This window comes from Calidris pugnax, unplaced genomic scaffold (assembly GCF_001431845.1).
Source record: "Calidris pugnax isolate Ruff unplaced genomic scaffold, ASM143184v1 scaffold49, whole genome shotgun sequence".
Taxonomy (NCBI): domain Eukaryota; kingdom Metazoa; phylum Chordata; class Aves; order Charadriiformes; family Scolopacidae; genus Calidris; species Calidris pugnax.
The window spans coordinates 4,373,373-4,389,512 of record NW_015090798.1 but is presented as its reverse complement, the minus strand read 5'-3'; the positions used below and the strand labels follow the sequence as shown (position 1 = coordinate 4,389,512).

Genomic DNA, 16,140 nt, shown 5'->3' with positions numbered 1-16,140 from the left:
TAACAAGAACAAACAAGAACAGATATTGATGTTCTTCCATTAGGAAGAACCATCAGGTTCTTCCACACCCTGAGCTGGAGTGAAGGCTACTCACTGTAGGAATGCTATTTTGCCACCACTTGCTGTTGTCATGGCTCTAGCAAGAGGAAAGATGCAGATGCTGAGCTGAGAGAGTAACAGCCACTGACATGGGGAAATTGCCATCAGAGACTGTTCTGAGAGAGAAAACTGACCACAAACAACACAGAGAAATCAAAAATAGGCTGCTTTCAATGAGATTATTCTCCGGTTGTGCCACGCGCCATGCCTAAAGTGGGCAAAAAAAGAGGTAATTCTATTCTTGTACAATTTTCTCCTGCATTCGAAGAATTATTTTAGGAATTGAAAAATAATTCTTTGCCACCTAGATTACTCCAAACTTGGTAAACAGGTTTTCTTTGGGCTTCCTAATTAAATTAGTTTTGGGCAGAATGCAAGCACAATAAATTCCAGCTCTAAAGGTCACATTTTTGGAAACATTAGCAGTCACTTAACAACAGAAGCTTAGGAGGAGAATGCTTTCTCAGCCTTTAGGACTGCCTTGTAAGGCTGTAATAGCACTGGGGCAGCAGTATCACTGTAATTAAATATCCTTTGCAGCAGCCTGGAGAAGCGGAAACACTCTGGTCATCCCAGACGTGTGGCAGAGCAACACCCTTGGGACTGAGATGTGGACAAGGGTTAACCCTTTCTCAGGCACTGTGACGTGACAGCATCACCAGACCAGGTTGCTCCAAGCCCCATCCAGCCTGGCCTTGAACCCCTCCAGGGATGGGGCAGCCACAGCTTCTCTGGGCAACCTGTTCCAGTGTCTCACCACCCTCACAGGAAAGAATTTCTTCCTAATATCTAATTCAAATCTCCCCTTTTTCAGTTTAAAACTGTCCCCCTTCATCCTATGGCTCCACTCCCTGATCCAGAGTCCCTCCCCATCTCTCCTGGAGCCCCTTGAGGGACTGGAAGGGCTATAAGTTCTCCCTGGAGCCTTCTCTTCTCCAGGCTGAAGAACCCCAACTCTCAGCCTGTCTTCCTAGGAGAGGTGCTCCAGCCCTCAGAGCATCTTTGTGGCCCTCCGCTGGACCCGTTCCAACAGGTCCATTGCCTTGAGGTATTCACGTTCATTCTACATATCCCTCTCTCACAGCAGCTTGAATCTCCTAGGAATATTTGCTTCTGTGGCATCTCCCTTCTTGACCAACGCTGGAGGTTTTCACTGTTGCCAGGAGAAGTTTTTAAAGCCTGCCCTTGTAAGTGAGGGTAAGAGGTTTAGCTGAGAGCTACAACAGTCACCCTCTGGTGTTTGGCCATGGATGATGTTCTACAGTTCAGACTCTCCAGTTGGTAACACTTGCACTGACTCACTGCGTTGCATTTCATGCCTTGTTGCTAATATATCACTGCGTTGCATTTCATGCCTTGTTGCTAAATTCTGGTTCCGAATATAAAGCCCAAAGAATGGGATTATACTAAGGTACTAAGTTTGTTTCTACATCTTTTTAAAAATCAGCATTTGTCGGATTGTATTTACTCGTGCACCCATGGGATTTAAGGTGCGAACTCCAACAGGGTATTTCTACACGCTGACAGAAATGCAGAAACATTTCCTCGTGCCCTCCCCCCACTGCATATTCCTACTTCTTCTGTCTGCCAGATGGTGTGGAGCAAATTATTCTAGCACTCAGACCATGTGAATTTTAAGCAGATGAATATAACAGTCTGCACAGCACTTTGCCTTCTTTTATCATTGACTGTGGTGCTGGCCTGTTTGATCACACCCCAGAACAAACAAATCTCATTAATCAGTGTTTCTCCCCCCCCTATTTTTTTTTTCCCCTTGGCTGCTTTTTCCTTTCCACTCACTTTTGGAGAATTTCTTTGGGAAGCCTTGTTTTTAGAGGGAGATAATGTTTTTTTGTCTGTTTGGTGCTTTTATTTAAAAATGAATTTAGCTTTAGGAAAAAATGCCAACTTGATAAAACCGAGAAATAGTGCAGTTCACACAGAAATGAAATTTGGCCCGGACATCTCGGATGTAAGTTATCCACTAGTAATCCACAGCAATTTACATCTCTATAGTTTAAAGGGTAATGTGATTTAAAATCCATGTACCTTACATTACGAGGACTCTTAACTGAAGCCGTCGCTGAAGATTCTGAATTATGCAATTTGAATATAACGACTTCACCTCAAATGTCAGCGACATCAGCCCAGCAATAATTTGATGATGTCACTTAATTCACCCTGCCATGACTGAGCTGCTCTTGAAGCACTCCTGACTTCTTGTTTTACTTTCAGTTCACAGAGGCGGAAAAATATTGGTCAGAAGGGACCTTTGGAGATCATCTGGTCTAACCGCCCATCGCTTGGGACTCTCGCCAGCGCTAGATCAGGTCAGCCATGGCTTCATCCGTGTGAGTCTTGAAAAGCCCCAAGGATGGAGATTTCACTGTCTCCCTGGGGAAACAGGGATCTGCTCCAGTGCTGCGCTGTCCTCCTAGTTAATCCAGACCTCCCTCATAAAATCACAGAATGGTTTGGGTTGGAGAGGACCTTAAAGATCATTGAGTTCCAACCCCCCTGCCATGGGCAGGGACACCTCCCACCAGACCAGGTTGCTCCAAGCCCCATCCAGCCTGGCCTTGAACCCCTCCAGGGATGGGGCAGCCACAGCTTCTCTGGGCAACCTGGTCCAGTGTCTCACCACCCTCACAGGAAAGAATTTCTTCCTAAGATCTCATCTAAATCTCCCCTCTTCCTACTTAAAACCATCACCCCTTGTCCTGTGGCTCCACTCCCTGACAAACAGTCCCTCCCCATCTCTCCTGTACCCCCCTTTAGGGACTGGAAGGAAATTTGTGCCCATTGCCTCTTGTTACTATGGAGAAGAGTTTTGCTTCATCACGTTTGTGACTCCCTACAGGCTGCTAATAGATTGCTGTTTAGCTCTCCTTTGCCAGACTGAACAAGCCCAGCTCCTTCATTGCTCAGTGAGGGCCAATGACCAGCCACTCCTCCTTGATGCCCCAACTGTCTTGGTGGCCCTCAGATGGCCCATCTCCAGTTTCTCCACATCCCCTTCAGAGTTGGACTCCAGATATGCCCTGGCCAGTGCTCCTCAGGGATGGTGTCTGAATGAATCACCCTCTTCACAGCTGACTTAAGGAAACAGGCGCTATTTAATAGTTGGCTCCAAGTTCTTGCAGTAGTTTTCGTGTATGAGGACTTTGAACCATAAAGACCTGTGGTTCTTAGAGAACTCTTGTGGAAGACACAACTTCTGATCCAGTCTTGGCTTTGCTTCTTGACTCTACTGGGGCTGCTTACAGGTTTCAGGAAACATCAACCCTGCAGGAAGTTTACCTGATAGCATGAATATCTCGTCTCTACTCCTACTCCAGACAAAGAAAAGGTGACAAAGTCAATTTGCAGACCAAGGCACCATCATTTAAGCACATTTCAACTAAATATTGAGCAAAATAACCAGTATTTTGCTTTGTTGTTTACCCTCATGAGCTCTTTGATGGGGATAGGAAAGAGCTGGAGGTTTGAGGAATTGGGAGGGTGGGGTATAATGGTAGTTTCAAGAGCTAAATTTAATCACGTGGCAATTTTTTGCTACATAATAGTAATATGTACATAATACTATATATTTCTGTCAGTGAAGACCTACCCAGACATACAGAATCCACACTGGGAGGGTGTCTTAATGTTGAAGGTACAAGAACACTGTAATGAGTGATAAAAAAACCCTCACTTATCTCCTCTTCAAAATTAGAAGCCCCTGTTAATATTCCAGCACAGACCTGGTTTATGGAGCTGCTGGCAAAAGCAGCAGATCTATTTGAACCGCAATGAAAGCTGAGGGAAGAAATAAAAAATAAGAGTAAAAAATGCAGCCCCGTGATGGTAACTGCGGATGGTACAGACCACACTGAGAAAGGGGCAGGAAGGAAGAGGCACTAAGAATAGCAGCAGTGCAGACTGGGATGCATTGCATCACGGGTGTCTTGAAAGAAAATACGACGAAACTGAGAAAGCTGCACTCCCCGAAGAACAGCAGGGTCAGAATTTAGGTTAACACTCAGTTCTGATCTCAACTCAGTGTAGAGTAATTAGATTTACATGCTATTTAACACTAGGATTATACAGGCACAAATACAGGTTGGGTGGAGAATGGCTGGAGAGCAGCCCTGAGGAGAAGGACTTGGGAGTGCTCATGGATGAGAAGCTCAACATGAGCCAGTAATGTGTGCTGGCAGCCCAGAAAGCCAACCACATCCTGGGCTGCATCAAAAGCAGCGTGGCCAGTTGGGCAAGGGAGGTGGTTCTGCCCCTCTGCTCTGGTGGGATCCCACCTGGAGTACTGTGTCCAGCTCTGGAGTGCTCAGCACAGGAAGGACACGGACCTGTTGGAACAGGTCCAGAGGAGGGGCACAAAGATGATCAGAGGGATGGAGTACCTCTGCTCTGAGGATAGGTGCCCTTTAGGGACTGGAAGGAAATTTGTGCCCGTTGCCCCTTGTTACTCCATCCCCTTTAGGGACTGGAAGGAAATTTGTGCCCATTGCCTCTTGTTACTATGGAGAAGAGTTTTGCTTCATCACGTTTGTGACTCCCTACAGGCTGCTAATAGATTGCTGTTTAGCTCTCCTTTGCCAGACTGAACAAGCCCAGCTCCTTCATTGCTCAGTGAGGGCCAATGACCAACCACTTCTCCTTGATGCCCCAACTGTCCTGGTGGCCCTCGGATGGCCCATCTCCAGTTTTTCCACATCCCCTTCAGAGTTGGACTCCAGATATGCCCTGGTCAGTGCTCTTCATGGATGGTTTCTGAGTGAATCACCCTCTTCACAGCTGACTTAAGGAAACAGGCGCTATTTAATAGTTGGCTCCAAGTTCTTGCAGTAGTTTTCGTGTATGAGGACTTTGAACCATAAAGACCTGTGGTTCTTAGAGAACTCTTGTGGAAGACACAACTTCTGATCCAGTCTTGGCTTTGCTTCTTGACTCTACTGGGGCTGCTTACAGGTTTCAGGAAACATCAACCCTGCAGGAAGTTTACCTGGTAGCATGAATATCTTGTCTCTACTCCTCCAGACAAAAGGTGACAAAGTCAATTTTCAGACCAAGGCACCATCATTTAAGCACATTTCCACTAAATATTGAGCAAAAACCCCAGTGTTTTGCTTTGTTGTTTACCCTCACGAGCTCTTTGATGGGGATAGGAAAGAGCTGGAGGTTTGAGGAATTGGGAGGGTGGGGTATAATGGTAGATTCAAGAGCTAAATTTAATCACGTGGCAATTTTTTGCTACATAATAGTAATATGTACATAATAGTATATATTTCTGTCAGTGAAGTCCTACCCAGAAATACAGAATCCACACTGGGAGGGTGTCTTAATGCTGAAGATACAAGAACACTAATGAGTGATAAAAAAACCCTCACTTATCTCCTCTTCAAAATTAGAAGCCCCTGTTAATATTCCAGCACAGACCTGGTTTATGGAGCTGCTGGCAAAAGCAGCAGATCTATTTGAACCGCAATGAAAGCTGAGGGAAGAAATAAAAAATAAGAGTAAAAAATGCAGCCCCGTAATGGTAACTGCGGATGGTACAGACCACACTGAGAAAGGGGCAGGAAGGAAGAGGCACTAAGAATAGCAGCAGTGCAGACTGGGATGCATTGCATCACGGGTGTCTTGAAAGAAAATACGACGAAACTGAGAAAGCTGCACTCCCCGAAGAACAGCAGGGTCAGAATTTAGGTTAACACTCAGTTCTGATCTCAACTCAGTGTAGAGTAATTAGATTTACATGCTATTTAACACTAGGATTATACAGGCACAAATACAGGTTGGGCGGAGAATGGCTGGAGAGCAGCCCTGAGGAGAAGGACTTGGGAGTGCTCATGGATGAGAAGCTCAACATGAGCCAGTAATGTGTGCTGGCAGCCCAGAAAGCCAACCACATCCTGGGCTGCATCAAAAGCAGCGTGGCCAGTTGGGCAAGGGAGGTGGTTCTGCCCCTCTGCTCTGGTGGGATCCCACCTGGAGTGCTGTGTCCAGCTCTGGAGTCCTCAGCACAGGAAGGACACGGACCTGTTGGAACAGGTCCAGAGGAGGGGCACAAAGATGATCAGAGGGATGGAGTACCTCTGCTGTGAGGATAGGTGGAGAGAGTTGGGATTGTTCAGCTTGGAGAAGAGAAGGCTCCAGGGAGACTTCAGAGCCCCTTCCAGTCCCTAAAGGGGCTACAGGAGAGATGAGGAGGGACTCTTGATCAGGGAGTGGAGCCATAGGATGAGGGGTAATGGTTTTAAATAGGAGGAGGGGAGATTTAGATGAGATCTGAGGAAGAAATTCTTTCCTGTGAGGGTGGTGAGACACTGGAACAGGTTGCCCAGAGAAGCTGTGGCTGCCCCATCATGGTTGGAACTCCATGATCTTTAAGGTCCCATCCAACTCCAACCATTCCATGATTCTAGATTTTTTCTCTTCCCGTTTCTTCATTCTTTCTTATTTTCACCTGCCTCCATGACAGTCACAGCTGCATTCTACGTACCACCTGGGCTCATCTCTGGGGAGATGTGTGACACTGCACCGAGAACGTATCGCCACTTTGTGCTTTCCCTGACCACAGTTTCACCTGCAGCCTCCTCCCTTCATTTGCTCCATATTCTTCCTTTTCCTCCAGTGAGATATCAGCTCTGCTTCTCTCTCCTGTGTGGCTCAGAGCTGGTTTCTCACCATTTCTAACCGAAAGTAAACGCTGGTGAGTGGGACAGCCCGTGCAAGCCTGTGCAGGCGTGCAGGGGGGAGGAAGGCTGCTGAAGACAGGCAGGGCTCTGCAGCCACAAGCCATATGTATTTTAGAACATTAGGACAAAGGGAGTAATAATGGGTAAGAAACAGGTCTGAGGTTTGCAATTTCTTATCAATGCGCTGGAGAGACGCAAGCTCGCACGTTAAATGTTTGACTGAGGGCTTTGAGGCAAAAGAAGGTGATACCTTTCCTTTTCCTGCAGTGATTTGGCTTTCAATCTTACTTCCCGTGACTCTCCCACCTTCACTTTAAAACTTTATCCCTTTAGAAAGTCTGAGAAGAGGCTCCATTCAGAAGGTTGAATTTTTCTTCATCTTTCTTCTGTTTCTGCTTCTCTTTCTCTTGTAACTGTCAGCCCTGATGCTCTTTCTGTCCCTTTACCACTACTGTTTTTTCCCTTGGCATTCTCATGTTTTATACAGTTTTCCCTTCGCCCCAGGGGAACACAATGTTTGGGCTGAGATAAACCTAAAGAAGTAGGATCCCTCCAGGGAACATCCAGATGATAGGCATGAGCAGAGCTGGGGGATTTTGCGAATGCAAGAGTGCACAGGACAAACTATACCTCAAAAACTTCTGCTGAAATAAATCAGCATTTTCCACACTTACCCTATGAAAAAAAAAAACCCACAATTTTCAGATCAAGCCAGCAGATGTTTTTGAAAGCACTGACACCAATCTCCATCTCAACTATTGCGGAGTTTAGTCCAGAAAAGCGATTTGTTGTTAAGGTATGACAAAGCAGATTAGGAACATGTCTCTTAGCTATTTCTTAGTATTAACTACAGAGAACATTTTAATTCAATCGTATTAATCACCATGGCATTAGCCAGGGGTGGCATTTCCTCTGAATCAGAACAGAGATGGGAGATGCTGGGGTTACAAATAAAGCTAGCACAGACCACCTGCGGAACCTGCGCGGGTTATTGTTTAGTGGTGTTTTTAAAGCACAAAGCAACAAACCTCTCCCAGATCCACCCCGGGGATTACAAGACATGATTGCCCTCAGCTTGGCTGGCAATGTCCCTCGGCCGGACTGTTAATGCTTTCCTGCCACCCTAATCTTTCAAGAAAGCAATTTATGTAAGTGCTCTCTAACTCATTTCTGTCCGGACGAGAAAGGTTAACTTAAAAATAGTTCAAAAATCAGCTCTTCGTTAATGGGGCTGATTTGAGAAAAGCAGAGCAGAAAGCTTATAAAAACTACACCTACGGGAGAACTTTAGAGTTAAAGGATGTGTAGGAGGGATATTAGAGCTTTCTGTTGTATGAACGTCTATCAATAGACAGGCAACAGAGCTGCTCAGGTCTTGTTCGGGTTATTTTAGATTGATTTTTTTTTAAGTGTCCAAATAAATACACCGTTAAAAAGATGAGGTCCACAAGTGTTTCACCTACGTCTTGGAGGAACTTGAGATGTTTCTTCCTACTCTCCTGTTCCTGCAGACCAACGTGCTTCTCTGTAGGATACTGTGTGCTTTTCATAGAATATGAGAGCTTTTCAGAGAATATTTGTGCTGAAGATTCAGTCCTTACCCCACGACTCTCCCACGCAGGGTGCTAAGCAGTGCTGCCTTCTTTTAAAGGAAAGAAAATTCTCTAGGATTCTCCGCTATGAAATTGCTGCAATGTAATAATTAATTTCGACTAGAACCTGTGGAAAAATAGAGCTCATGTCAAATATCTCAATATTTCTGCAAAAAAATGCCGAATAAGTGTTTTTCTAAGAACAGCTAATATTATTCATGTAAATGTAGCCAAATCAATCAGGATGTCACTTCAACGCAGGATCAGTCATCTGGTATGGAAAAATGCACATTAAAAAATAGCTTTTACAAGAAAATACACAATCCTTTGGTCCTGATCCTCCAAAGACACCTTCAACTTCATTGGCTGTGAGCAGTGTCAGGCTGTTGTGTCGTGGATCTTTTCAGGCAGCACAGTGCTGCTGTATCAGTAGTACTACACATTCGTATGGTGGATGAAAATACCATACACAATGCTATACACAACGTAGTAGTATTACACATTCATAGAAGACAAAAAAGAACCAGCATTGCTTTATTTAGGCCATGTAGGCTGCATAATACCTAACCAGCAGAGATGACTCCCAGCCATTATCTTTCCTGGAGGCATCTCCTACAACAAGGCAATGTTCACTGACGTGGTGCAAGATGGGGCCCAAGAAAAACGAAGCTGGAAAGCAAGCTGCTGCCTTCAGAACAAGTTATTTGCTTTGCAGTCCAGGTCCAGAGAGCCTGAGCAAGACTATGGCAGCAGCATGCTCCTCACCATCCTCTTTCCCACCTGAAAGGGCTCCAGGAGAGATGGGGAGGGACTCTGTCAGGGAGTGGAGCCATAGGATGAACCGTAACAATTTTAAACTGAAAGAGGGGAGATTTAGATGAGATCTTAGGAAGAAATTCTTTGCTGTGAGGGTGGTGAGACACTGGAAGAGGTTGCCCAGAGAAGCTGTGGCTGCCCCATCCCTGGAGGGGTTCAAGGCCAGGCTGGAGGGGGCTTGGAGCAACCTGGTCTGGTGGGAGGTATCCCTGCCCATGGCAGGGGGGTTGGAACTGGATGATATTTAAGGTCCCTTCCAACCCAAACCATTCTATGATTCCATGATTTTCCAAATCTGGGCAGAAAGCAGCACTTCCATGATAAATCCAACCTGCACATGTATAGATCAGGTCTCCTATGTGCCTAGCGCAGGCCCAGCTATAAGAGAAGAAAGAGGCCATACGTATGTCTCACCCTTGCAAAGGCAGAATTGTGTAGAAGACAAGGTCACCACTACTCTGAAGACAAAAACGAGCCTCAGGGCACACGAGACACTTCTTTATATTAACCTAGATATGGCTGTTACAATTTTAAAAAATACTGTAAGTATAGTGTTCCTTTTGTTTTCAGTTGAGACAAGTTGCTCTATCTCTAGGAAGAAGGTCACTCACCAGAGTATTCTATCAGCTCTTTTGTTTATAAAGAAGGAGCAGCTCTAGCAGGAGCACCCTCTCCTTCCCCTTTGGGAACTTTCCTGCTCATTAAAGAGAAGGATATCATTACAGGGTATGTGGTGTAATATAATAGCATGTTAATCCTCACCCCCTTAAAAAACCCTCTAAAACTTAGTCAACGCTTTCCTTCAGCTCCTTGAGGCCTCTTACACTGGTTTCACTCAGGCTGTTACTCCCACCTGGGTGTAGAATGACAGACAGTAACAAATAACCTCACTTCTACTAGGCTAGGGCATTAGGGTAATGAGTTGTCAAGAGGGAGGTTACACAGCTGTGGAAGTTTAAATCAGTTTTCAGTGTTTTCATTGGCTGCTGTGGATTTTTCCACAGGTGGTCTTTTAACACAATTGGGAGAAAAAGGCTTGATCATCTCTGGAAAGAATAAGGAGAACCATTTGTTGATAAGCTGGGCTTAACTAAGCAAGGTATGATTGTTAACGCTTATGGTTTGCTACAAACTATTTCTAGGATACGATGGATTTTTTTTTTTTTTTTAGTCTGTATAATTTTATACTGCTATTATTTTGTCATGTAGCCTGGAACTTATTATGAAGATAAGGATTAGCATTTACCACTCTAGATGTTAGTAGCCTGTGAAGAAGAGGTTATTCGATTACCTATTTCACCGCTTACTAGCTTTTTTTATAATCTTAGCCTGTTGAAGCTGTGTATGCTCTACATAGATAGCAGAAACTAAGCAAATAAATTTCCTAATACTTAAGTAGATACTCAGAGGCGAAGATGTACCACTTGAAGATGATCCGGCGTGCCTCAGCTTAGGCATGACTGTGAATGTTTATGGTTTGCTACAAACTATTTCTAGGATATGATGGATTTTTTTAGTCTGTATAATTTTATACTGCTATTATTTTGTCATGTAGCCTGGAACTTATTATGAAGATAAGGATTAGCATTTACCACTCTAGATGTTAGTAGCCTGTGAAGAAGAGGTTATTCGATTACCTATTTCACCGCTTACTAGCTTTTTTTATAATCTTAGCCTGTTGAAGCTGTGTATGCTCTACATAGATAGCAGAAACTAAGCAAATAAATTTCCTAATACTTAAGTAGATACTCAGAGGCGAAGATGTACCACTTGAAGATGATCCGGCGTGCCTCAGCTTAGGCATGACTGTGAATGTTTTACAGCTTGTATCAAAGAGAGGACTTTTTATAAAGAGTCTTGAGGAGCTAATGCAATCGCGAATAAGAGATGATTGGACTCAATACAAAAGCAGTGAAAAATATATACTAATGTAGTAAGTTTTTTTCCTTCTGTGAAAAACTTGGAAAGAAAATGCAAGAAAGAATCAGACCTTTGCAAAAGAAGTGCCAACTGAAAAACTTGTATTTGCCCTTCTTCCAGTACTCCAGCACAAGATCAAAAAAACAGCTTGAAATTGTGGTGTTCTCTAATTTTAAACAGTTCCCTATGAAATAACACCTTACATTTAGGGAGCTTCTCCCAAGATTTCAGACTTGGCCTAGAAAGCAGTCAGATTGTAAGGAGCTTAAAAGATAAACTGCCTTCCCATACTATGTATTAGCCAGCACATTCAGGCATTTCTCATCATGGAAGGTATTAAAACAACGCCACTTTAACCACAAAGATCTAGAAGTTCTAGAAGGACAATGTGTAAATTCAACGTATAATAACTGTAAAACAGACACATAACCTAATTTACTCAGGGGTGGTATTTTGTATTTACATTTTAAAAAGTGATCTCTCACTCTGCTTAATATTCTAGTAGGTACAACAACTGCAATCGCTCTCTCCTTCTATCTCTTTCTCTCTTTTTGCTTCTTTTTTGAAACTTTACCAAAAACCACTCAGACCTTACGATGGTGTGTTCTATACGGGGTAACGCTTAATAACCATTCACAAAATTCAGATAGTGCCTGTATGGAGGACAAAGTTTGCTGTCATGATAATACTGCACTTTCCATGCTGTCTTCCTACAGTGTACTTCCCAGACCAATTCCAAGTGCTGATTTTTATATATATATACATATATATTTGAAGTGTTGCAAAGTTTAGTTTCTGTAATTACAGAGAAGCTGCCTCTTTTCTTCACTGCAGAAATTGAGATTGGTTCATGTATTCATCTTCACATTTTTAAATTTGAAAAATGTGGAAGTCTGACATTTTTAAACACGCTGATTGTGGGTTCTTGTCTCAAACACTCTTTCTCTGACGATACAACAGAACACGAGGGTAAGATCCATTTATCCGCAGGGGCTTGGTGGGGGAGAACAGACTAAGAGCTTGTCTGTGATTTGCATTTAAGGCTCCTGCATAAATTTGAAGGGTATTGCCCATTTATATATGTGTACATATATATATTATTTTAAAACATTGGTTGCAATACTAATTATCAGAAATACTTCCAGTTTAGGTATTTTAAAATTAATTTGCAGGAAATTATTTAATACCATGTTTTGTAGATTTATAAAAAATAGGGTTTAGGCTTGTTTTTAAAAAGCAAACTTTAAGAAAAAAAAAAATACATATTGGCAGCACAAGTGTGGCCATAGCTTTGGGAGCATATAGACTATAGCTTAGGGTCTACCACAAACCAGCCAGCCATAAAAGGAATATATACTCCAGAGGTTTTAGGGCTCTAACACACAAACTTTAGCAGATTTAACCTCTCTGAGCTGCCTGGCTTACAACTGCACTTGTTATTACAGCTTCCACTGCAGCAGCGGTCTGTGGTTTCACTTCACCATCCCCTGTTCTAGCTTAAGCCAGTGAAGAAGGTGTTTTTCAACTAAGATGCTAAATCTCATTTTTCTGCCCTTTATTGACTTGGCAAATCTCTAGCAAAGGGGTGAAGCACCGACCTACAGGCAAGAATATCCTCGACTGTGACACCAGACTTCTCTGTCAGAAACCTCACCTGATCCAGGGTAGGTCTCTGAATTACAGCTTGTCTGAGACCCATGTTTATTTTTTGGAGGAGAAGGCAATGCACAATCAGAAAAAAAAACTCCACCCCTTAATATTTTAGAGATAATGTTATTCTCCTCAGCCGTTGTTTAATTTTTAAATGTTAATGCTCCTTTCAACCCAAATAGCGTAGTAAGTATTATGCCCATACCAAAAGCAAAGAAATATTCACCGGCTAAGAGGATTTTGGTACCAATGAGTATACTTTTTAAAACTAGGGTAAGAAATGGAGAGTATAAGAACAGATAGTCAAATGGCAACTCCTATACATTTCTCCCTTTTCAGTAATCTAAGATTTTAATTTTTACAGATATATATAAAAGACTTGGGGAGGGGGGAATATAAAAACCTCTTATTTAACAAATGACTTTGCAAAGGCAGAAAATATGCTTAAATATGCCCTATTTCACACATTCCTTTCATCCTTTAGGCTTTTGACGTAATGCTTATCACTTTGTCATTGTGTCAATTTGTGCTTACCAATCTTTTTTCCCCCTTGTCTCATCTCATATTTAGGCTGTGATCCTGCAAACACTTACCTACACGCTTAGTTTTGCTACTCTTAGTAATCCCTTTGAAGTTAAAAGGATTATTTGCATTAGTAAAATAAGGCATGTGTGCGCTTGCCGGATGAAGGCCTTGCATTATAAACTCTCTGGGACGGGACCAGATGGTTTATTATGGGGCTGTTTTAGCTCAAAGCATGGTTGGGTGTAGGATGAGTTCAGGAGTTTGCATAGGATTGGTAAAAGGGTGAACTAGTAGGTGGGAGATCAGTCTGGGGCACAGCACTCGGGCAGCAGCTGGTCCCAACTAATACACAGTCTTCTTCCCTTCTTTTTTTCTTTGTTTGTGTTTGCTGCTGAGGCACAGCTCAAGCTCTCATGGCTGCTGAGATTCCTGCTCCTTTTTTCCTTCCTCCTAAAGCAGAAACTTCCCTGGTGGTAACCTGGAGCGAGACCTTAAGTAGCTTTATGCTGCTGTGCATGGGGAGAAGCAATCAAGCTCTGCAATGTATAGCTGCAGATCCTGCCTTCTGAGAACCATGGAGCTCATCCTGAGTAATGCTTTTATCTTCCTTCCCTGCTTTCCCATTTTCCAGGGAGACCTGTTTGGGTTTTTTGCTCCTGTTTTGGCCCCTGTTTTGTGGTTTGTTTGGTTTTTGGTTTGGTTTTTTTTTTTCCCTCCCTTCTCCAAGAAGCCAAGTGTGTGCCATCCAAACAGCCTGTCTCCATAATCCTTTGCTTTTGTTTAAGGCAGCCATCCATTGTTTAAAATCCACCTGGAGAGGTGTGCAGAAAGCCTTCTCTTCGTGGCATTCTGAGAACGCAGCTTTGTGTACCCTACCCCAGCACCAGAAAAAATAACCTTGATATTTGAGAAAGAGAGAGACCCTGTAACATCCTCTGGTAACTTCCGACATAGATATTCCAGCATTTTTTTGTAATATAACTTAAGGACTACTCCCAATTTCAAAGGAAAAGCTCAAAATCCAGTTTTCCATGAATATTTATTTCGGTTGATGACTACAAGCAGAAAAACGTTATTTTTTTTATACTGGTGTCCAGAACTCCAACTGCGCTGTGGGTGCCATTTTATTATCTAAAATTTGGGACAGGAATGCTCTTCTGCTAAAGAACACGCTCTGAAGACTTGTCTAGATGAAGTATTTTTGTAGTTACACTGATGTAATTCCAGAAAACCTTTGGAACGTGAAGTTATGGACAAACCCCTCCTTGCTGAGCTGACTGTACTTGTGGAACAGGTTGCTACTGCCAGATGATTTTTCCTGACCACTTTTATATTTGCTAGCTGAGCTGTCTATGTGACTGCTCCCTCGCTCTCACAGTTGGATGGAGATAACAAAAAATTACTATTTAAAACATCTGAATTAACCCAATTTCTGTGACCAAAATGCTTAGGGAGGGAGTGCTGAGGAAGTGGCTGAGGAAAGGTTGCGGTAATCTCTGGCAGAAGGGCTGTGAAGAGTGATGGGGCCTTGCAAACAAATGCACCTAGATGAAGAGAGATAAGGATAGGATGGTACTGCTTTTAATTTCTATCTTAAAACTACTTGGTCTGAGTTTAAATACTCCAGTGGTGCTGTAGGAGCATAAAATAGGCTGGGAACGGAGAGGGGAGCGATAGAGAACAGAATGTCCTATGGTTGATGTTCTCCAAATAGCTGTCAGAAGAAGAACGGTGCTTCTTGCCTTTCCAGAAGCTCTTAGGGACTGGCTTTTAGGAGCTGTGCCGAAGTATCAAGTGACCGCACTGGAAGGCGAAGCAGCTGCAGAGACTTTGTGCTGGGAGGGAGCAGAAAAGGCCGAAGGAAAGTTGTGTGAGACCAGAGGCTGGTCAGCCCAGCACCAAGTGTGTTTCTGACCTGGAGACATGGTCAATTAGAGGCATCTCGCTGCCTGACTTCATCTTTTCCTGCTGAGGCTCATCTGTGCCTTCAGTTAGAGGACAAGTTCTGTTTGTGTGGCTGGTTAACCCCGTGCTGGGGCAGACAGGAGACGAGGAACACAAGAAACAACTCTGAGGACCAACTCTTCTGGACCAGGCTGAAGCCTGCAGACTTCTGCTGGCAGCCATGCTAGTTAGAAGCGTAAAGAACACCACATTACAGCTGTAACTGTCCAAGCAAAACCTAACTGCAGTGAGGAAATGGCACCTGAACTCATGTTATTTTGTTTTACTTCAGGACTTGGGTCACCGAATGCCATTGCAGCAGCGCTCACACTTAGAAGACTTTGATGTAGCAGAATTAAATGGGTCTGCTGGTGTTGGTGATGAACACGGGCTGCCCTGGCGCTGGTCACCTCAGACACAGTAGGCAAGCCGCTAGAGAAAGCAGCAAAAAATAGTAAACTGTGCTTCTGGGTCTTGGAAAGTTGTATTTTTTCCTCGTGAAATGCACTGCCCCAAGTACTTCTTGTTGCTACTTGGGTAGTTAAAGGCTGTAGCTGCATACAGAATCATGGAATTGGTTTGGGTTGGAAGCGACCTTAAAGATCATTTAGTTCCGACCCTCCTGCAGGGAATACAGCTTTAATGTCCCCGTTTTCCTAGCATTTCTGCCGCTGCGACAGGCTGCCTTTTTCCACACGCACAGCCACCATACCCAGGGGAGCCTGTGACAGGCCTAGAACAGAGCTTTGCCAAGAGATTCTACTTTACACTCCCTCAGTGAGGGCCCCTATTCCCCCGCACGCATCCCGGGGCGAAGAGCAGGGCGTGTGGAAGGGGGCTTTTCCCTCTCCCCCTTCTTCTCCCCTCAGGGGCCGGCCCGCCGCCATCATGGCGGG

At 43.8% G+C, this 16,140-nt stretch overlaps 1 protein-coding gene across 2 annotated transcripts in view; it reads left to right on the top strand.

The window, feature by feature from the left end:
* Window positions 1–72: 72 nt before the first annotated feature.
* Window positions 73–16,140, top strand: part of DHX15 (DEAH (Asp-Glu-Ala-His) box helicase 15) — a 60,597-nt gene continuing 44,529 nt past the window's right edge. The window contains exons 1-3 of one of the 2 annotated variants that reach the window (XM_014937060.1): window positions 73–328; window positions 2,335–2,429; window positions 10,210–10,304. The gene's annotated coding sequence lies outside the window, so the exon portion shown is untranslated. The remainder of the gene's footprint in view (window positions 329–2,334; window positions 2,430–10,209; window positions 10,305–16,140) is intronic. The other variant, XM_014937059.1, reaches the window with a different exon arrangement.